The sequence below is a fragment of the Hemiscyllium ocellatum genome, chromosome 39 (genome assembly GCF_020745735.1).
Source record: "Hemiscyllium ocellatum isolate sHemOce1 chromosome 39, sHemOce1.pat.X.cur, whole genome shotgun sequence".
Lineage (NCBI taxonomy): Eukaryota > Metazoa > Chordata > Chondrichthyes > Orectolobiformes > Hemiscylliidae > Hemiscyllium > Hemiscyllium ocellatum.
Window position 1 is genome coordinate 9,651,687 of NC_083439.1, and position 22,042 is coordinate 9,673,728.

At 40.6% G+C, this 22,042-nt stretch overlaps 1 protein-coding gene across 7 annotated transcripts in view; it reads right to left on the reverse strand.

Moving 5' to 3' along the window:
- LOC132834379 (A-kinase anchor protein 13-like) overlaps nt 1-22,042 on the reverse strand; it is a 416,727-nt gene that overhangs the window by 381,576 nt on the left and 13,109 nt on the right. For 6 of the 7 annotated variants that reach the window (XM_060853225.1, XM_060853232.1, XM_060853231.1 and 3 more), the window contains exon 2: nt 3,442-3,494. The exons of the other annotated variant lie outside the window; for it this stretch is intronic. The gene's annotated coding sequence lies outside the window, so the exon portion shown is untranslated. The remainder of the gene's footprint in view (nt 1-3,441; nt 3,495-22,042) is intronic. 7 annotated transcript variants of the gene reach the window in all.

Here is a 22,042-nt window from a genome sequence, read left to right on the forward strand (position 1 = left end):
TCAGAAACTAAAACAGAAATTGCTGGAGAAACTCAGCAGGTCTGGGAGCATCTGTGGAGTGGGAAAAACAGAGTTAACATTTTGATTCTGGTGAATCTGCTCTCATAACTGTTTCTCTCCACGCAGATGCTGCCAGACCTGTTGAGTTTTTCCAACAATTTCTGGTTTTGTTTATGGTCAATCTCATCTTGGCCCAACTTCACTTTCCTGACCGCTCTCTAGAATCATTCAACATCTCTCTATCTCCTTCTTAAATGTATTCAATGCCCTGCCACTGCACTCTGGGGTAGTGAATTCCAGCCTTACACTCTTCTTTGGGAGAAGTAATTTCTCCTCATCCATTTTAAATCTGCTACCCCTTATCCTAAAACTACAACATCTTTTTCTGCATTACTCCACTAAAGGAAACTATTTTTTAACGTCAACTTAATCAATCCCCTTTAGCATCTGGCGTACCTCAATTAGATTTCCCCTCATCCTTGTAAACTCAAGAGAGTAGTGGCCTAAACCACTGAATCTCTCTTCATAAGACAAACCCCTCATCTCTGGAATCAATCTTTTGAACTACCTCCAACACAACTACATCTCTCAAGTAAGGGAACCACAATTGTACACAAGTGCAGTCTCACTAATGCCCTGTATAATTGAAGCAACACTTTTGTTCTTTGCTAGGTTCACGGGACCTCCTGGTTCTAACCATCTCTGCACAGATTCTTAGATCTCCCGGTTCTAACCATCTCTGCCATAGAATGTGGGTTAAACATCAGTGTCCGTTAGCAGAATGGGCTAATATTCCACCAAAATACAAAGCAGCAAAGCAAATTATAGCACATGTTCCAGCTCTAGGATACAGTTCTCAATAATATGCAGCACAGTATATTTCACTATGGTCCATCCTGCAACCTTCAGGGAAACATCAGAAACTACAGATGCCAACAAGCTTATGTGATGAAGGTTCATGATATTGTTACTACTGGGAAACATCTTCAAACTGGACAGAACTATGGTCTTGCTTTAGTTTGTAGTTCCATATTGTGTGTCAAGAGGATAGCACCTCATTTTAGCTACATTTTTGATTTGAGTGTAGTACCAGGTATCTGAAGTTTGATTTGCATGCATCTAATCAACTTCGGGGTGATTAGTTCAGTGCTATATGACACAGGTCAACAGAGATAGAAGCCAATTCTTTTAGAAAAGTAGAACCATCTAAAAAGGTCAGAAAGTGGGCAGATTTCCTTTCTTGACAGTCTGCAAGTTTCTTCCAGAGGAAAACAAGGCTGGTAACATCAACAGTGCCGTTTAACAGACTCCAGAGCAGTCAGGGTGAAAGGAACTAAGTTCGAGTGATTTAAATTCTTAGTAAGGGATGAGCTCCAATAACAGAAGGCTGCATGAGTGAAATTTAAAGGAACCCACAAACAAAATAAGTGAAATGTATCAGCAATTTGTTTGTGTCTAAGCAAGAGACACTGACTAAAGAAATTGCACTGATTCAATGCAGATGTTTGCTGGAAAGAAATAAAGATCAGCCATAGCAAGTCAGTAAGGAACTTTAAAATGGAAACTCAATGACCTTACATTGAGGTTTGAATGTGTGTTAGACTGTTGTTGAGGGTAAAATGATTCAATCTTCACTTTTGCAAGATTGTTTCATCCAGTTATCCGATAATGTCACTGTGTGTATCTTTCATTTGAGTGCGAGATAAACATTGACATCCTTATGTTAGAAGTACATTGGTGGCCTCTTCCAAGTGTGTTCAGGGACTGACCACCATGGGAACCAAATTACAGAAACTGCTTTAACTATGAAGTTGCAGTTAAAGATCTCTCCATTCAGATACAAGTTGCCTGACAGAGTGCTTTGGAAGCTCTGTCATTAGTTTCATAGAAGAATTCCTACAGCTTGGAAAGACTTCCGCCCTACAAAGGCGCACTGACCTGCCAAAGACCAGTCATCCCAAACCTATTCCCCATTACTCTGCATTTACCACTAACCTACAGAGCCCTGAACACTACGGGCAATTTAGCATGGCCAATTCACCTAAACTGCATATCTTTGGATTGTGGGAGGAAACCGGAGCACCCGGAGGAAACCCACGTAGACACAGGGAGAACGTACAAACTCCACACAGACAGTCATCCGAGGATGGAATCGAACCCGGGTCCCTGACGCTGTGAAACCACAGTGCTAACCACTGAGCTAGCATGCTGCCCTTGTTGTTCAGTTCATTTGCTGCCCTCGTACAGCAATTATTTGGGCACCTCCAGGGACGTGTCTGACTTCTCAGGCATGGTTAGTATTTTATAACAAAACTCACTGTATAGGAATGCATTCACTGTATATTTCCAATGGATGGATTCCTCTGCAGCACTACATAAATAACCAGAGTGTTTATAAATAGTTCTTAAGCTAGTGGATAGCACAATAACTAGCACAGTACTCCTCAGCGAGTAAATAAATATAAAAACGAAGAAATGGAAGCAGTGACCCACACAGCTACTCAAGCCTGCTCGATCATTAAGACTGATATGTTAACTCAACTTCACTTGACTGCCCAGTCCCTACACCTCTCATTTCCTCAGTGCTCAAAAAACTATTAATCTCAGCTTGAATACACTCAGGAACTGAGCATCCAATGCCTTTGACATGATTGAGATTCATAACCTACTGTGTGATGACAATTCTCCTCATCCCAGTCCTGAAAGGCCGACTTTTCACCATGAACCTACACTCCTTTCTTCTTGATTCTTCAAAACGGTATTTGGCCATGAGCCACATCAGCAGTTCCTCGTTTCCTTACTGCAGCAAGGTCACCAATTCTGAGCCCTACAGTTCCTATACTGGATTTTCATTCTATGATGAACTAGTTGAGCTCAGTGGTGCAACAAACAGCATTCTTGGATTAGGAAACAAGCCAGGATTCCTTTTCTCTATTCACCTTGCGTGAAGCATTTGAAAATCTTCCAACTGCTCTATCCCTCTAGAGCCATCAATAATTTTTTTTCCCCCCAGAATCCATGAGACTATAGATTCATAGAGATGTACAGCATGGAAACAGATCCTTCGGTCCAACTTGTCCATGCCGACCAGATATCCCAACCCAATCTAGTCCCACTTGCCAGCACCCAGCCCATATCCCTCCAAACCCTTCCTATTCATATACCCAGTCAGATGCCTTCTAAATGCTGCAATTGTACTAGCCTCCACCATTTCCTCTGGCTGCATATTCTAAACATGTACCACCCTCTGCGTGAAAAAGTTGTCCCTTAGGTCTATCTCATATCTTTCCTCTCTCCCCAAGGGCATTTGATGTGTGAAAATATTTCACAAGGCAAAGGAAACCATTCACACAAGACTATCATGTGAATTACACTGTAGGAAATGGAAAAGGAGGGCGAACATTATATCACAATGTAATACGGGTTTCACAGCAAACTTACTCAGAGCAAGATCGTTCGTTAGATGGTATTTTCCTTCAAAATGCCACAATAACCTGAAAAGATGAAAGTTAAAATATCAGAATTTACACAAAGACTTATTATCCCTGCCTGAGAACATGCCAAAGGAGGAAACTGCGGGAGCTTTGGGGAAAACAAAATACAAAGCTTTTTTTTTATTTAAAAGGTTATGAGAATTTTGGGCAGTTTCTAAACTTCAAGGCCACAACATTTGGTTTGAATAAGCTTTGCGAATTATAGGGGCACACTTGCACCTTATTAAAGGAGAAGCCAGTCAAAGGATCCCATTCTATTTCCAGATGCAGTTGGTGGAGGGAGATTAGGAAACCTCTCCTTCTCTTAACCAATCAGTCAATGAGATAGAAGAAAACAAAGGTTTACAATTGCAAGTGATTTTAATTACGCAAACTGGGGTAATTAATCCCACATTTTGATAGCTAAATAGCAGAGCTCAATATACTGTCTCTACAATTCTAAAAGTACCTCAAGTACAAGACCAAACATAAAAGCATCATATTATCAGATTATCAAGGTTGCAAATTACTTGAGAATAAGGGTGCAGCCACATTATGGTTGTTGCTTCACTGAATAGCAACAGTTTGGCTCATAGATAGCTCTCTAGTCTCACAGTAATGACGGTTGTGATGTAAAGTCCCTCTTTGAGACACAGTTACATTTTTAGATGAAGTGTTTGTGTACCACAATTGCATTCAAAAGGAAAAAAACACCATATCAAATATCAACAAGAAACACTTTCCTCAGAGCTCCCTGTACAATATGATACAGTTTCACTATAATGCTGCCTTGTAGTTATTGCACCAGGCAAGAGATCCAAAGGATTTTGACTTCTCACTGATCTGTGGGACTTACCCTTGTAAGAGCCAATGAACTAAGTCGCTTAACTCTTGTAAAAACACAGCCTCTGCCAAAAATACAGGACTGAAGTTTACAGATAACCTTTGAAATTTATGGAGCAATTATGACATTAAGTGCATGGCAAAAATGTATGGAGAATTTTTTTTTCATCTGGCTTAAATCATCTTTGTCTGGAGTTGCTGAAATTTGTGGCTCATGAACTGAGCTGGGTATATGAGAAAGTACAAGCTCAATGTAATAAGTGAATTGTTCCTCCATCCATATTTCATGGTTTGTCCTCCACTGAAACAGTAGTTGTTCTGGAAGAAACTCAAATTATATCTTTAAAATATTGTTCTCAGGCTATGGACAACTGGCATTATATTTAAGACTGTACCTTCCTCAGCTATGAGATCACTTCAGCCCAGCAACAACAACCACCTGTACACATGTAGCTGCTTTAATGCAATTTTTTTTAAAAATCCAGAATGCTTAGTCACATGAGGAGACATTAGATCAAATGGCTAACAGCTTTGCAAAAAGGTAGGCTTTAAAGAATGTCTTAAAGAAGGAAAGGGAGGTTACGAAAGCAGCGATCTAGAGGCAGGGTATTACAGAGTTTATGGTTAAGGCAGCTCTTTTTCCTATAGCAGTCCCTAGGATTGAGAATGACGGTCATCCACTCCAGTCTGATGGGTTTGGAAATAGCTGATAAATCCAACGCACAAAACACAGATTCTGCTGCACATGGGGCAGGTCATGCTTGGAGTGTTGGTCGATCACTAGACTGAAGGTTTGTGGCGACTGAAGTTACAGCCACCAATGACAATTAAAATTAGGGATGCTCAAGAAGCCAGAATTAAATGAGTTTTTTTTAAAAAAACATTCATGAGATGTGGGTGTCACTAGCTAGGCCAGCATGTATTGCCCATCCCTAATTGCCAAGAGGGCAGTTAAGACTCAAGCACATTGCTGTAGGTCTGCAGTCGCATGTTGGTTAGATCAGGTGAGGATGGCAGATTTCCTTCCTTGAAGGACTTTAGTGAACCAGATGGGTTTTTCCTGACAATTGCAATGGTTTCCTGGTTATCATTAGACTCTTATTTGCAGATTATTATTGAATTCAAATTCCACCATCTGCCATGACAGGATTCAAACCGAGGTTCCCAGAACATTACCTGGGTCTCTAGATTAATAGTTTAGCGATAATACCTTTAGGCCATCACCTACCCGAGTGAAACTATCTATCTCAGGGTGCTTGTGGGCTGCAGGAGGTTAAAGAGATAGGATGGTTTTATAAACTGGGTGAGAAATTTTTAAAAGCAAGACCTTGCTTGCCCAGGAGCCAGTGTAGGACTGCAAGCACAGGGACAGTGAGTATTTGAAGCTTGCGCGGGCAGCATTTTAGACGACCTCAAATTTACAGAGGGTAGATTAGGGCAGACCCTCCAGACAGGCAGTGGAATAGCCAAATCTGAAATAAATCCAAAAAAAACCCAAGGACCAACAACAGTCATCTATTCGCATGTGAGATAGGAATAGGCAGGACATTCATGAACCAGTTAAGATGGTAACAATCTGGTAGCTTTGCTGCTGGAAGCCTTTATGTGAGGAGATTTACTGACTTTAGTTTGTTTGAAAGCTTGCACACACAACTATATGACTGCTTAGCCCACACCTTGGTAAACGATTCTCACATTAGACAGCATTTGCATAAGTTAAGACATAGATAGATGCATTTAAATTATATCTTGCACAACCCACCGATCCCTCAAAGTGTTTTTTACGAATAAATAAGTTTGACATTAGTCACTATTGAAATGCAGGAAAACTTGGCAGCAAGCTAGAAGATTGCATCATTTGTTTTTTTAGTTGTGATTGAAGGCAGATTGGCCAAGACACTGGGGACACTCCTCTACTCTTCAAAGATAGTGCCGTGGAATCTTTCACATCTTCTGAAGGCAGCAGGTGGGACACAGTTTAACAACTCAAATGAGATTATGGGACATCAGACGGTGCAACATTCCTGGATTTTGTATCAGGCCAGAGTTCTCTTGCCGGCTGCTTTTGATTACTTCAAAGTTTAAGGACTTTTGGAGGTAAAGTGATAGTGTCCCTACCTCAAGGTTGTGGAGGCACAGGTTCAAGACCCACCTGTTTCAGAAGATGTGTAATAAGGGGTTCACTAAAGTAATCACAAAAATATGCATTTTCTTTCATGGTATGTTTTTAATTTTACAGGAGGTATGTAATAGCATCTCTGAAAAAGCCAATTTAAATAAAAATCAAATCCAAACTTTAGATTACATGCTGAGATCTCTGGATTGGGGTTTGACTTTCTGCTCAAGACTGATGTATCAATGAAATGAGACTGGGCAGGAAACTACAAAAACACTTATGTAGTGACAGCTCCCTCTGGACCAGGAGGTCTCCTTTCACCTGCCTGGAGGTGTGGAATTAGGCTGTATTCGGCTGGAATTAGAAGAAAATGTGTAAATTACACCAAAAATTTCAAGCCTGAGATGGTTATTAAACATTAGATACAGGAAGTGGACTTTTTAAAAAAAAATTTGTAAGTAAACTTACAAAAGTAACAATACTTTTGTAGAACTGCAGTACATTAAACACAGTCTATCAGAGACCTTACTAATAGAGCAAGAGAGTCACAAGGTAGTGATTGTAAATCTGTAGCTGGGTGGTGAAGCAGGAAACAGTGATCTGACATACCAAGCAAATCAAAGATCAAAAGTTGACTCTCTGTAAGCTCCCAGTTTACTTTACACAACAGAGAGATGAATTGCAATAAAAGTGCAATAAAACACAATGACAGGGTAAAGATTTTCTCATTAGATCACCTTTTGTTGCATCTTGTAGATTAATCACCTTATTTGAAGAGGATAGGCCAGAAAAACCTCACCACCACCAGGTACCTTAATAGAATGATTTCAGCTAATCTTGTTCAGTTTTGGCATTGGAGTTTGGAGTTATAACGAGGATTTTTCCCCTGCACATCCCAACAAAAAAAAGTGCTGAATGTAAAAGAAGGTCCAAGAATACATTCTTCACTTTAAACAGAGAGAGAGAGAGAGAGAGAGAGAGAGAGAGAGAGAGAGAGAGAGAGAGAGAGAGAGAGAGAGAGAGAGACACACACACACAGACAGAAAGATAATGAGATGGAGATTATCAAATAATTTGATGATTCAAAACAACTAAATGTGATGTCTAAAAAGCAGCCAAGAGCAGCATGCATTAGTTGTTTCACTGTTAGTATGTAACAGCAGAAATTGTCACCAATATTCTCATACCAAGGCTGAAAAATTCAATTATTTTCCTTACTATTTCACTGGAGGAGTCAATTTACTTTCCGTAGGGTCAAGAATTTAATGTAAAGACACCCTCTGTATAATAATATCGCTTAGCTTATTGGGAGCTAACTACCTCTGAGCCAGGAAGTCTCAAAGCCCACCTGCTCCAGAGCCAACCAACCAACAACAAAAACAGAAGTTTTAAGAAAAGCTCAGCAGGAGCTCTGATCGATGGAGAGAAATCAGAGTTAACGTTCCAGGTCCAATGAACCTTTCGCAGAATTCAACTGTTCTCTGGAAGGAGACTGACCAGAGATACTTGAGAATCAGGAAGCATTTTAACAGAGAATTTCTCCCACCCCATCTTTCCTTCAGTGACCAACTCTTCCCAATTTACAAAATATTCCAAATCCTCTCAACGGAGAGGGACAGTATATAAAACATTCCAAAACCACCTCAAGAGAGTGGGACAGTGTGTATAAAATATAGCTGACACGAGGAAACTAATCACTGATAGCTAATATAGGTACTATCACTGGTTTACGTGCCCAATGTTAACCTGAATGGCAAATCTGATAAAACGGAGGCACACTGCCTAATACTGTTATAATTCTACAGCTGTTTGAATGGCCTATTAAAAGTTTCCTGAGCAGAAACTCTTCTAGTTCTTCAACTTTTCCAAACGAGGCAGGTTACAGCAACTTGAAATAGAAAGGGATGGCACGGTTGTTCAGTGGTTAGCACTGCTGCCTCACAATGCCAGGGACCTGGGTTCTATTCCAGCCTTGGGCAACTGTCCGTGTGGAGTTTGCACATTCTCCCAGTGTCTGCGCGAGTTTCCTCTGGGTGCTCCGGTTTCCTCCCACAGTCCAATGCTAGGAAGTTAGATGAATCGGCCAGGCTAAATTGCCCATAGTGATATGTGCACTAGTCAGGGGTAAATACAAGGGGTAGGGGAATGGGTCACTTTTCGGACGGTCGGTATAGACTTGTTGGGCCAAAGGGCCTGTTCCATACTGAAGGGAATTTAATCTAATTGAAAGTCCATAATTAATCTGAAATGTTTTTTAAAATCACAAGGTACTTTAAAGTAAGGTAGAGGTTGGGTGGGTCAGTGTGAAGAGAAGGTGAAAACAGGTAAAGAGCCAAGGTGTAAAGGTTAGTGGATATAGAGAAGTTTGACAGCAAAGTGAGATACATGGAGTACAATCAAGACAGATAAAAGGATGAATACTCTCCAAGGTCAATGTTACTCAGGATACAAGAATGGAGAAAAGGAGAAGGTGCAGGAGAGGGGCTTGATGATGAACATTAGGTACAACTATACTGGGCAAAGGGGGGGGCACAGTGTACTATAGGAGATGCGTGGATACGTGAAAAATAGTATTGGGGCTGAAAACTGCCATACAGGAGGCAAAGTCTAAGATAATTGAGAACTATATCATTGTTTACTCTATATGAATACGGCTTTGAAGGTTATGTACCATCAGTCAACAGGGCCAGTCCCTGGCATTACACAGCATCCTTTGCTTCCCTCCACTTCCAATGCTGGTAAATTTCATCTTTAGCAATAAAGTAACTATATAGATAGAAACTTATGATATATTCTTGCTAACAGGCATCATTTACTCAGTGTATCATAGTAGAGAGGAAATGAGAAGTCAGAAACATGGGGTGGAATCATTTTGAGGTGTCGGGGGTCCTGGCTGCCAGCTAAAGTTGGTGAGAACAAAATCCTGCACTGACCCTTTGTGGGAAGGTCCTCTGAGCACGAGCCAGGATCTGGCAATGACAAAACCATCAGCAATGGAATCTTTGCCTGGAAATCAAGTCTCACTGGTGGAATCTCACCTTTTGCTCAGCAGGGCCACTAGATTTACCCTGCCACCCCCACTAACCCCCTTAGCTGCAGCTCCCCTTACACCCATCCTCTGAAGAAGGGTTATACCCGAAATGTTGATTTCTCCATCTCCTGATACTGCCTGGCTTGCTGTGTTCTTCCAGCCTCCTGCTCGTCTAACTAGAGTTATTGTGGCTGTGCTTGGAAGGACAAGTACCTCAGTTCCAGGATCATGAAGTGAGCCAAACCATATGTAGGGGTGGGCTTCATAGGGAGAGGGGTGTGGGTGGGAGTGTTGGCAGGAAGGGTGTCTGCTCTCAGCAGTACCATTCCCACCTACTTTTCTGATGTCCCTCAAATCAGTAACAAAGAGTAAAGTTTATTTTGGAGGTTTCCAAATGATCAAGATGCTTAGATATCCGAACCTCAAAATAAATATGTAAATATAATAGAAGCCATTCAATCTATCCAATGCGATCTGTACACAAAACAGGAGCACTTTTGACAAGAATGCTAGTTACTGCTGTTTATTTGTGGTCAAAGTCACAAGACGCTGGTTGTGAAATTTTATGAATATATACAGTAATTTCAACTGACGTAATGGCAATGATTAAAATCAGTTACACATCATTGATTATAGGTTGTAAGGTGCAGAAAACACCCAGGTTTCTTCACTTCAACAACTGCACAATTACTGGGACATGCTCCAAGTTGTTTCATCAATGTTTTATGAAACAGGAATAGTCAGGAATCACTAATTACAAAAGTCTTTTTAATGGAATGCTACAGAATATAAGATTTTTAAAAAAAAGGGTCCAGGATGAAGGCAGCTATTTTTCACTTCAAGCATTCTCATTTTGTCTCGTATCTAACTCCGGTTGAATGAGTTCCTAAATATTGAAATTAAGAGCTCACTTATTTTGTGTAAATTTGCTGTTCTTCAACTTTATATTGAATACATCAAGATATAGGACATCAATGCTCAAAATTAGAATGAGGAGGATGGCACAGAGGCTCAATGGTTAGCATTACTGCCTCACAGCACCCGGGATCTGGGTTCGATTCCAGCTTTGGGTAACTGTGTGTGGAGTTTGTACGTTTTTCCGTCTCTGTGTGGATTTCTGCCAGGTGCTCCAGATTCCTCCCACAGTCCAAAGATGTGCAGGCTAGGTGGACTGGCCATGTTAAATGGGGGATTATGGGGTTGGGTGGGGGTCTGGGTCTGGGTGGGATCCTTTGATGATTGGTGCAGACTCAAATGGGCCAGATGGACTTCTTCTGCACTGTAGGGATTCTATGCAAAAGTCAGATCTAAGGTAATCTGGTTCAAAATTAAGTCACTGTCGTGCTACGTCTCATCTTCAGCAGATATCACTTCAAGGGATATGCTAACACTATCATCGCTGTACAATGGCATGTGACCTAATAGTATAAGAGGTTTCAGTCTGCATCTAACTGAGCCCTCCTGCAGAACAACATGCTGAGGAAACGGTGCTACATTACAAGACAACAATCTCTCCCTCAATTACAGCAATTTGAAAGAGCAGATCATCAACTTCAGCAAGTGGAGTGGAGGACATGCCCCTGTCTCTATTCAATGGTGCTGAGGTGGAGGTGGTCAACAGCTTCAAGTTCCCTGAAGTAAATATCACCAACAATCTATCCTGGTTCATCCACGTTGATGCTATGGTTAAGAAAGCACCCCAATGCCTCCACTTCCTCAGACGACTAAGGAAATTTGCATGTCCACAATATTCTTACCAATTTTTATACATGCACCATAGAAAGCATCCTATTTGGATGTATCAAAGTTTGGTATGGTAACTGCCCTGCCCAAGTCCACGAGAAATTAGAGTTGTGAACGCAGCCCAGTCCGTCACTAGCCTTCCATCCATTAACTCCATCTATCTATACTTCCTGCTGCCTTAGGAAAGCAAGCAACTTAATCAAAGACCCCTCCCTTCGTGAGTTATTCTCTCTTGCATTCTCTTCTGTCAGGCAGAAGATACAAAAGTTTGAAAACACGTACTAACAGATTCAAGACCAGCTTCTTCGCCCATTGTTATCAGACTATTTGGCTTCGAGGACATGTAAATGCCTGTGTTTGTACTGTACTTAAGCAGATACCAGGTACTGGAATTAAGGTTCATTGAATTCTTCAGTACTGTCACCCATTTGTACATTATAGGAGCCAACACAGGTATCATGTCACAGTCAGCAAAAATCAACGGCTATGACACTATATCACGCGAGTCTCACCCACTCTCCTGCAAACAAAACGGTTCTCCTTCAATCCCAAAATAATGTCCCTTCATTATCAGTATGTCACACGCCATGTCTCGCAACAACTGTGGCCCACCCAAATCCCAATCCAATTCATCTTGAGGGGAGATTATTTGTGTAAAATTTGACCAAGGCTAGTACAAGTTTGTTCCATGCAGGACACAGGAAGGTTATGCACAGTGAGAAGAGTCCAGAAACAATCCAATTGGAATATGCTAGTGAAGATGGACTGTTAAGTATTGTTGTAACCAGCTGTTAAATTAAATTTCATGTTACATAGTAAATACTAGGAAAATTCAGTTAATGGTTCCCAGTGTTCAACACCAGCGCTAGCCTTTTCAACTTCAACTCCATTTTAACCTATCAGGATATCCTTCTATTTTACTGCCCTCAGAAGTCCAGCTTGCTGCCCCAACACCCCTTCCCCCCATCTGTATTTATGCCTTTGGCCTCAAATATTCAGCATTTTGAACACTCTAGGCAAAGAAATTTCTGATGCATTTCCGAATGGATTTATTAGTAACTATCGTAACTGTTTGGTATCTTGTTTAAGAGGCTCTCACACATATTCTCTTAGTGTTAAGACCCTTAACAGTTCTCCCCTCAGCCCTTTACCTCAAAAAAAGAGGCACCAACTGGCTCAGAGTTTCCAGGTATATAGATTCTGCTCTCACCCTTGTGAATTGGTTTCGCACTTCCGACTGTCTCTTTGGATTTAGGTAAAAGGTTAGTGTTGTTTCCCTTGCTGCTCTCTTCTTCAGTTCTTCCTTCTTTCCTCTACAACTCCTGAATACTCATGTAGCAGAAGGTACCAGCCACCATCATTTAGTATCATCCAAGTGGTCATTCCTATGAGAGCTTCGATAGAGGAAGGGATAACAAACCAGTCTCATCATGTATCAATTTACTGAGTAGGCCTTTATTTTGTTAGGATGACAAAACTATTTACTAAAATATCTTGCAAAATTCAGGTTGTGTTGGACATCACAGAGCAGCAAAAACATTAACTCGTAATTGGCTTTTAAATTTAAAAAATACTGGCGTGGAAACTTATCAAATATACCCAATTTCTAAACTTGCAATCTCAGGCAGTGGTTACAGAGAAGCTTTGCAAGAATCTAGAAAAGGGACGCTTTCTAAAACAGAAGCTGTGGGTTGTGGGGAATCTGTAAGTCTTGACAGTGCAATTCACGACACCCCCAGAAAACCGAGCTTGAAGCTGCATTTCTATTTCTTCCTCGTCTTGCGTGACCTTCATGGACTAAGTTGTTTGCAAAGGTTTGTTTTCAGAGCAGTTGTTTCATTGATCAAAGAGACCTACATCAGAACATGAAGATCTGATAACATCAGCAACTTGCAACATGTAAATTCACTAGTGCATTTACTTAAAATGTTATACAATCCCCAGAAACAAACCCTGCAAAGTGACCCTGCAAAAAAACAGATTTTTAATTCAAACACAGGGGAGGTGACAAGCACAGCCCAGACCCAACAGCACCTTCACAAAAACTGAGAATCAAAATCCAAAATAAACACAACAAGAACTGCAGAAGCTGGAAATCTGCAGGAAGTGCTGGAGAAACTCAGCCAGTCTGGCAACGTCTATAGAGAGAAAACTGAGTGAACGCTTAGAGTCCCGTGACTCCTTGTCAGAAGATCCACAGTTGACTTTTCCTTACAGGGATAAATGTACTTGTCTCGTTTGCCTGGTTTGGGGTGGGGGTGTCCTTGAGAATGGGCAACATGAGTACACCATCCGAAGCCAGAATGAAGATCCCATGTTCCCACTAGGCCATAGGGTTGCTCCCTCTCATTAAGAGTCAACTGGCACTAAGTTTCACATGAGGATCACCACACCTCAGGCAAGAGGAGAGGCTGAAAAGGAGAATCCTTCAGGTTAACCTCAGCCGGTGCGGGAAGTGAACCTATGCTGTTGGCATCACTCTGCATTGCAAACCAGCAATCCAGCTAACTGAGCTAACTGACCCTAATCTACGCCAACATATTTTCAACATTTAGTCAAAAACTATTATAAAAGGCAAAACGTTGTTACTCAAAATATCAAAAATAATGCAGAACAAACAAAGATAAGTTTCAAAAGCATTTAAGATTCTTTTAAAAAAGCATGAATGATGCTTTCTCACAAGTAAGAAAGTGAATCAAACAATGATAAACAAGTTTATTTTGGTTACCTTAAAAGGTGTTCAACTGATAAGAGTTAGGAGCTACACATCTCTTTACTGAGCTGTGTATGGCTGCAAACCACATGTAAAATCAAGGATTTTATTAAAAGCAAATATTAAGCTACAACAATAGAAACAAAAAAAAAGGAAGCGAAAGGAGTCAAAAACCATAAATATAAATTTCAATCTACCTTCAAAACATGCAGACATTTCGCAAATGTTGTGCAGTACAAAATAATATGTAAAGGGGAATTGGCTTAGCAACAAATTTTGTAGGTTATGTAGATGCACTGTGCAAGAGATTTGGTGAAAAAAAAATTATAACCACTTGAACTATAAACGAGCTCTTACTAAAACTTTCCCACAGTGTAAGATTAACTTGATACGTTCCATCTCATACTCACTGACCAGCTGGGATAGCTTGGAGAAAGACTACTCAACTGTGTAACCCTAAACCATTAACAATCAAAAGGAATTTAGAGTTTATCCTCTACCCAAGAATGGGTTCACAAAAGACGACAAAGTTTCAGTTTCCTTAATGTCAACCTTTTATGGATTGATGATGAAATTATAGCACAACCAGAAATTAACATGTGGGTCATGATGCTGCAAGATTATCCTTTAACACTCAGCAATGCATAGGGTTTCTAAGATAGGCATACACGCATACTGAATACAAAACAATATGTACACAAAGTACATGGGAAACAAACAAGTTTTGCCTTCTATAGGACTCAGCACGGTAAGTGCAGGAAGAAGTTTCCCCTGACTGTGGGGTCATGCATCAGGGACATAACCTCAAATACGGAGCAGGTCATTTAGATTGGAGGAGGAGAAGAAATTGCTTCACTCAAAAAGTGGTGGATGTTTGGGATTCTGTACTCGAGAGAACTGTGCAGGTTCAGGATCTGAGTATGTTCAAGACAGAGATTGATCCCTAGATATCAAAAGAAATAGGGTCAAGGCAAAATGGCATTGAGATAGATGATCAGCCACATCTAATTGAGTGGTAAAGGGGCCGAATGGCATAAACAAAACAAATCCATACACTTCCGCTGTACATTAAAATCCACAGCTAGCATTATAGTTAGACCTCACCCAGACTACTATCCCATTCTTATCCTCTCAGATGGGAGAAGATATTGAGGCTCTGGACAAGATTCCAAAGAGGGTTGCTAGATTAATACCAGTCATAATAAGCTCAGACAGTTCACCTTGCTACTCTACAGCACAGGGCTTCAGGAAGGTCGGTCAGAAGGTCACTCGCCGCAATCCACAATGAAATGTAGGCATCTTTTATCAGAGACACAACAGGCTTTGTAGCTCAAGGGTACACCCTTCATCAAGCAAGGGTCTGGACAGAGGTCCTCGGTCTACCTCAAACGGAATGGGAATTGAACCCATGTCATTGGCATTATTCTGAAACACATGCTATTCTTCCAGTCTACCAAACTAACAAGCTCCTACCCTTGGGTGAACAAATCAACATTTGTGTTAAAATTATGAAGGAACTAGACGGTGTATTTGTAGACAGATTGTTTGAAGGAGTGAGGCTTGGGAAAATGAAACACGGCTACACAAGTCATAAGTATAGAATTAGGTGATTTGCCAAGTTTAGCCACTTCCCCTTGGGTGTCAGTGTTGACTAAGTTGTTGGCTTCATGCAGTGAGAGTTTGTTTTGCTGCAAAAATTGGAAAAAAAAAGGCTTGGATAATCAGGTCAAATTTACTGTATAAAAGCAGGCTATTTAGTCAATGTTCTCTTTTGCTCCACAGTGCCATCTTCTCAGCCTATTTCACCTAAACCTATCAGCTTCCTCTTAAATGCATCCATACCATTAGGTTACAGGGAGAGCTGCAATCACTATATTCAATAAAAGGTAGAATGTTAATAAGCTCACTTCCTGGCTATGATAGCTCCTAGAACTCATTGATTTTCAGGGGAGGTGCTGGTGTAATGGTGATATCACTCAAATATATGTAGAAATAATCTTGTACAAGAAAGAAATGTTTTTGTTTGTTGGATTGAATCAGATTCCAATGTTTTGTTTGTTTTTCTTCACACGCTACTGTATAGAAGTGAATTGTTTTAGTGACTAATGTATATTTTTTTAAACAAGTAAAGTATATTTTTTAAAATTAAAAAGGATGTTGTCACTGGACTACTATTTCAGAGATCAAGACCCTAATGCTGTTGGGATATGGATCTGAATGTACACCATAGCTAATGGTCAAATTCAAGAAAAACGATTGGAAATTTGAACCTTGTCTAATGGTGACCCTGAAACCACTGTTGATTGTCACAAATACCCATCGGGTTCACTAAAGAAATCAGCCAGACTTACCCGGTCTGGCTGAATGTGACTCCAGATCCATCAGCAAAGTGCTTAACTGCTCTGAAGTGGCCTGAGCAGACCACTTGGATCAAATGCAATTAGGAATGGGCAATAAATGCTGGACCAGGCTGGTGATGCCTGTACCCTATGAACAAACGTGGAAAATAAAAATCACCTTTGGAGGTTTGGATTCAACGATCACAATTAGCCTCCGCTTGTTTTGTTTAGCTTATCCTTGGTTACTCAGTTTCTGGCGTGTAGGGAGCATCAGCAGGGCTGATACTAGGTGAACCCGATGAACCTGTATGTTTGCATTTGCCACCCTCACCTTTGCTTCTGTAAATACATCCTGGTATTACCTAGAGTAGTTTCAGGGTGTTGCATTATTTTCCAATGAGCATTGTACCAGACAATGGTCTGATACATATTTTTCTGCACTTTGTTGAGTTCCATTAACGTTCATTCGTTCCTTTAAGGTTACAAACTCTAATCACTAAGTGAACACAGCCTGTAGTCAATTAAGTGCCAATTGAAAGGAAGCTTTTCTGTGGATTGGCTGCAAATCCCAGGCTCCTTCTGAGAGATCTGTTTCTATTTCTGTCGATCAGTACAACACACAGAAGTTATGTGCAAGAGACATGATCAGTGCCATTTTTGCTTCTTGAACTTTTACATAAACTTTGAAACTTCAGTGCTACGCTGAGGTATTCAGGATAAGCTGATAAAACTGCATGTAGCAGAGAGAGAGCACGAGAGAGAGAGCAAGGAGATAAACTAATGTGACATCAAACTTTAATTTTGATAATCTGAAGGGAGAGTGAGGGAATCAACATGATGCACATTTTTAAAATTCTGGGAATAGGAGTTATAGAATATTTTCCAAACTTCAAGTTACAGGGAAGAAGAACAGCACACTTGGTTGGCATTTCTGAAGCACAGCATGCACATCCCACAGCCACTCCACAACAGGCCGCACAGCAGATGTGCTGTCCATCTTGTTTGGGAACAGAAACACTATTGCAATTTGTAAAGCCACAGAATCATACAGCGTGGAAACAGACCCTTTGGTTCAACTTGTCCATGCCAACCATGTTCACAAACAGAACTAGTCCCAATTGCCTGTGTTTGGACTTTTACCCTCCAAACCTTTCCTATTCAGGCACTTATCCAAATGCTTTAAAATATTGTAAATGCACCTGCATCCACCACTTTCTCTGGCAGTTCATTCCAAACATGAATAACTCTTAAAATATGTTGCCCTACATGTCCTTTTTACAACTTTCCCTTCTCACTTTAAAACATGTCCCCTAGTTTTGATCTGCCCAACTTTAAACACCCTTGCTTTTCACCTTAACTATACCCCTTCTGATGTAACAAACCTCTACAAAGGTTACCCCTCAACCCCCAATGCACTGCTGAAAGACGACCCAGCCTCTCCAGCCTGTTTTTATAAATCAAACCCCCCCGCCCCATTCCCGGCAACATCCTGGTAACATTTTTCTGAATCCTCTCCAATTTAATAATATCCTTCCGGTAAAAGGGTGACCAGAACTACACACAGTACTCCAGAAGAGGCCTTACCAATGTTCCGTACAACTCAACATAATGCCCCAATTCCTATACTCAAAAGGTCTGAGCAATGAAAGCGAGCATGCTAAGTGCCCTCTAAACCACCCTGTCTACCTGTGATGCAAATTTCAAAGAATTATGTACTTGAATCCCTAGATCTCTGTTCTACCAACTAGCTAGGCCCCTACCATTAACTGCGTCAAGTCCTGCCCTTGTTTGCTTTACCAAAGTGCAAAACCTCGCATTTTTCTGAATTAAACTCTATCCGAATTAACCCAACTGATGAAGACCTCTGTAATCTTAGACAACTTTCTTCACTGTCCATTATACCACTAAATTTGGTGTCATACTCAAACTTACTAAACATGCAGTCTAGATTTTCATCAAAATAGTTGATATAAATGAGAAACAAAGTGGACCATTTGGAACACTGCTGGTCACAGGCCTCCAAGTCCAAAACACAACCCTCCACTGCCACCCTCTGTTTCCTGCCATTAAGCCAATTATATATCCAACTGGCAAGCTTACCCTGAATCCCAGGTAACTTAACTAATTAGCCGACCATGCAGAACCTTGTCAAAAGGTTTTACTAAAGTCAAAGTAAACAATGTTTCCTGCTCTGTCCTCAATCTTCTTGGTTACTTCTTCAAACTTGATTGAGATTTTTATGAAACACCATTTTCCTCACACAAAGCCATGCTGACTATCCCTAATCAGTCCTTGCCTCCCCAAATACGTGCAAATCCTATCTTTCAGAATCACCCCCAACAACTTACCCTCTACTGATGTCAGGCTCACAGGTCTATAGATCCCATGCTTCTCCTCACAGCCTCTCTTAAATAAAGGCACAACATTAGCCAAACTCCAGTCCGCTGGCACCTCACCCATGTTTATAGATTATACAAACGTTTCTGTTAGGGGCCCCTGCAATTTCTTCTCAAACATTCCACTATGGCCTGCAGTACACTTGATCAGATCCTGGAGATTTATCCACCTTTATGTTTTCCCCAAGATTTCCCGTACTTCCTCTTCTGTAATGCATACTGTTTTCAAAACACCAGTTGTGCTTCCCTAGTTCGAGTTCTCTAACTTCCATTTCCTTCTCCATAGTAAAAATTGATGGGATATATTCATTTAGTATCTCTCCCATCACCTGAGGTTCAATACATAGATTACTTCGTTGATCTATAAGGAGTCCTACTTTCTTTCTAATTGCTCTTTTGCTTTTAATGTACTTGCAGAATATCTTTGGATTATCCTTAACCTTATCACTTAAGGTTTCGCTTCTTTGCCCTCGCATTTCCCTCTTTAGAATGCCTCTACGCTCATTGCACTCTTCAAGAGATTCATTTGATACCAGGTGTCTATATCTACTATGGTTCTCTCATTCTTGACTAGAACCTCAATTTCTTTATTCATCCATTGTTTCCTATTCTTACCAGCTTTACCCTTCATTCTAGCAGGAACATTATACCTGTGAACTCTCATCATCGCACTTTTGAAAGACTCCAACTTGTCAGTCATTCTTTCATCTACAAAGTCTACTCCAATCAACTTTTGAACATTCTTGTCTCATACCAATAAAATTCGCCCAACTTCAATTAAGAACTTTAACTTTCATGGAAGGCTTATCCTTTTCCATAATTTAACACTAATAGAATTATAATCACTTGTCCCAAAATGTTCCCCTACTAATATTTCCGTCATTTGCCTTGCCTTTATTCCCAACAAAGGTTCGACTTTTCTCCTCCTCTAGTACGTCCATTCACATTTAAAAATGAAAACTTCTTAAATACATTTGACAAATTGCTCACCATCCAAGACTTTAACACTGTGGTATCCCAGGCAACATTTGGAAAATTGAAATCCCTCTTACAATCAGATGAGTCTTACACACGAGATCCTTCTACATATTTGTTCCTCAATTTCTGACTATTGTGGGGGGGGGGTCCATAGTACAATTCCATCAAGGTGGTCATCCCTTTCTTATTTCTGTACACAATTTCACAGGATGATCCCTCAGAAAAATCCTCTCTAATAACAGTAATGTTTTCTTAAGCATAAATGCCACTCCCGACCTGCCCCCTGCCCGCACCCCCCCCCCCCCCCCACCTTGCCTCCCTTTCTATCCTCCCTATAGCATCTAAAAACCTGGAACGTTGAGCTACTATGCCTGCCCTTCCCTCAGCCAAGTCTGTGTTAGCCATGATGTCCCAATCCCATGTTCCCATACAGGCCCTGAGTTCATCAGCTTTATCTGGAAGATCCCTCGCATTGAAATAAAACACAGTTTAATTCTTCAGAGTTACCTCGTTCTGACTTGCTCTTGTCTGCCTTTTCTAATTAAGAAACATTCCCATCTGTCTTTCTATTTTTAATGCTACTTTGAACTCCCCCACCACAGCTTACTAGCTTAAGGGCTCCTGAAAAAGAACTCCTGAATCTCCCTGCCAGGATATTGGTCACTTTCTAGTTGAGGTGAAACCAATGCCTTTTGAACTGTTATTTTCTGTCCCAGAAGAGATCCCAATTATCCAAAAAGTCTGAATCCTAGCATGATGCACCATCTCTTCAGCCATTGATTTATCTGCCCTGTCTTTTTATTCCTCCTCTTGTTAGAATGTGACACTGGCAGTAAACTAGAGGTTACTATCTTTGAGGTTCTGCTTTTTAACTTCCATCTATTTACAAAGGTCATCTGTAGCCTGTAAAAGCCCAACTGGTTCATAGTTGGACAAACATCTGTGGGGAAACTTGTTACTTATTTTCATTCATGCCCAGCAACTGAAGCACAACTAACTGTCTGGCTTAACAAGCAGTTTGGTGCAATTCCTAAGTTCATTTCTGTTGCAAAGGTCCTTGGAATGAGGGGCTCCAAATGTAGTTTCTACCTCTTTCTACTTCTCAAGATGTATCTTAGACAAATGTAGCATGTTCAAACCAGAAATCCTCCTCTTCACAAAAAGGAAATCCAGTATTGTGTGTGTGGCACGGGTGGGGGGGGTGTATATTCAATCAGCCTTTGTACCTCACAAGGGGGAGAGCAGCAGCCCCCAACTGTTATAGGATGTCTCCATTGCTCCTTTCTACTGAATTTGGTTTAGGCTCCATTGGGAAAAATACTCGGAAGAGTTAGATTTCTTCAAGAATAATCTGAAGTTTTCCCTCATCAATGCACTGCTCTCTTTATCGAAGATGCAAGAAAACCTGTGATGGCTTTTTAAAATGTCAGTCAGCAATAATACCACTAATTGGTCAAGTCTGATTCTGCGAAAGTGATCTAAAGTTTCAGGAGGTAGTAATTGGAAGAGAAATACTTGAGTTTTCCGTTTGCACACCATTAGTGGTTAGATCACTGATGTTAAATGAGTAAATTGGCTGCAGAGTGAGTATTAATCCCTTCATCCAGGAACAGAGGCAGTCAAGCTAATTGAATGTCTTGGCAACCACTCTGGGTTTTAAAAAGCTCTTTTCAAAAAAAAAGGGGGGGGGTGCTCTCTGAACTCACTACACAAAATCTTTGCATTCATACACCAGGCTCACATTAAGATACCAGCTGCTCCAAACTCCAGCAGTGGTGTTCCCTCTCCGGTGCTTGTGAAAAACAATTGGTCGTATTCCTCATTACTGGGTTTCTTCCGGTCCTAGCTGTCCATTTGTTGCTGCCTTCCCATTGAGCAAAACAAACTACATGCAAAAAAAAAGTGAACACACTAATAAGCCTCTCCCAAAATGATTCAGAACATTCCAAATATCTATTCCCAGGTGAACTGTTATAGAAAAATCAAAAAGAAAAGACATGCTGTTAAATTTAACGAACCTCAAGATCTCTAAAATTCTTCCGCCTTTTGTACATTGCAAATGACAAGGCTGTTCTTCTAATATCACATTGCATCAAAGCATTTTCAGCCATCAAGAAAGATTGCACAAAGCATTATAAAAATCTAAATCTTTCTTTCTCTCAGGATGAATGAAACACTTCCATATGAATGGCAAAAGTATTGGCACTGAACAAATAATAGATCCTTTACAGTTTTGAATGTTAAAAGCTTACTCAAAATATTGTGCAGCGAATGCTGCAATCCACCCTGTGCCCATAACAGTACAAAAGTAAGAAATTCAACGTAGGACTGTTACTGACAACAGCACGGTAAAGCTTCAATCTAGATCACCACAAAATGGGAGGCTGGAGCCCAAGAATTCATACCACAA